Here is a 1,975-nt window from a genome sequence, read left to right as displayed (position 1 = left end):
ATTCAGAAAACACAATGACAAATTCGAAAAAATAACAAGTCAGAAAACACAACAACAAATCAGACAAACCGGAAGAGGTAGGTATAGTTTGAGACAGCGCCATTGGTTTGGGATTACTCACTGCTGACTGGACGAGACATCTGTCAATCAACGTATACATGGAAGAACCAGCCGAGGAAGAGCAGAGTCGTGGTAGAAAGTTCGGAGATGGTGTTAAAGTAGCTCAGTTTAAATGTATTGTATTAATTTCCCTTGCTATTTACATTTAGTTAAAAGTGTCTGTCAAACGTCAGCTCCAGTGGCGCAGTTAGATAAATGCTTGTCGTTGGCTTTTTGACGCGGTCGACCCGGGTTCGTTTGAGACAGCGCCATTGGTTTGGGATTACTCACTGCTGACTGGACGAGACATCTGTCAATCAACGTATACATGGAAGAACCAGCCGAGGAAGAGCAGAGTCGTGGTAGAAAGTTCGGAGATGGTGTTAAAGTAGCTCAGTTTAAATGTATTGTATTAATTGCCCTTGCTATTTACATTTAGTTAAAAGTGTCTGTCAAACGTCAGCTCCAGTGGCGTAGCCAACGATAAATGCTTGTCGTTGGCTTTTTGACGCGGTCGACCCGGGTTCGATCCCGCCTTTTGCCAAACTTTTTTTTCTCTCCCTTTTCAAATCTCGTATCACATCGTAAAGGCATTTATTTTCAATAATCTTGCAGTTTCATATTAGTTTATGTCGAAATGATTTTTTTAATGATTTTTTTTTAAGTTTAATTGCAATTCTTATAAAGTCATTGTCGAGTCATGCTGTTCGAGACTGATAGTCAAAGTCATTTTCTCCATTCATTAGAAATCTTTAATCTCTAAAAACGCATCTCTGAAGAGATTTGACTGAAAAATCCGTTCACTAATCGCACATCGCTAATAGAAATAAGCTAAAGAATCACCTAGCCGTTTGGTTTGATGAATAAATCGATGTCTGCTTTTAGCTGGGTATAAAGTGCAACTGGAAATGTGCATTGGAAATGACATGCTTTTCTTAAGCACTGATCTGCTAGATTTTTCTAAAACAGTCTGGGCGACTGGGCCAATGATGGTTTTTTCCAATAGTATCCAGCTGCAGACCCGCAGTAAACCGCATAAACACATTTCATTACACCAAATACACAAAATAATGTTCCTTTTAGCAGCATCATATGACCCCTTTAACGCACCCTGAAAGTCAGCTGAGATATAGCGCCTCCAATCGGGCCAATACTGCAATGGCTCTTCTAACTGTATTGTCAGTGTCCATGACTTCACGGTACAGTACAGTAACCAACAATGCAATGGCTCTTTTAATTCAATTAAGTTTAGTTCACATTTATTTATATAATGCTTTTCACAGTACATGTTTTTTCAAAGCAGCTTTACAGAAAAGGCATGTTTCTATGTTATAACACCACAATAGTCTTTTATGAGATGATATCAGAAAGTACAGTTGGAAGATGCTACAAATTACAGTATTTACAAATATCATATATGCATTTAAGCAAAATGAATGTGCATTTTAAAGCAATGACAACTTGATCATTTTGTATAATCATCCAGAGTTGATGTTCTGGAGTCCTTGGAGGGGTAGGTGTCATCTATTCAAAGGTGTTGGGTCATGTGAAGTCTTCATAAGAGGATCCAAGCTGGAGCTGGCATAAACTCTAGTTACCTCGAGATATTGACATTTGTAACAGTTGTTTGAATTATTATTATTTTTAATTCAGTTGATGATTCATTAATGCAGTTGATTCATTACTCAAAAGACGACATATGCAACAATTAAAGAATTATGTTTAATATTCTTAGTCATTTTCACTGATATCTTGGTGTTATTTACATTTCAGAATAGTTTATTATTCTTTTCCTAAAACAGACACAATAGTAAAGGGTGCCTAAAAAAGCATGAATAAGAGTAACCACATGGTCCCTAAGTTGAGCTGATGACAC

This window comes from Sinocyclocheilus rhinocerous, unplaced genomic scaffold (genome assembly GCF_001515625.1).
Source record: "Sinocyclocheilus rhinocerous isolate Xijiao unplaced genomic scaffold, SAMN03320098_v1.1 scaffold1251, whole genome shotgun sequence".
In the NCBI taxonomy this organism is placed as follows: domain Eukaryota; kingdom Metazoa; phylum Chordata; class Actinopteri; order Cypriniformes; family Cyprinidae; genus Sinocyclocheilus; species Sinocyclocheilus rhinocerous.
This window is presented reverse-complemented; position numbering follows the sequence as displayed.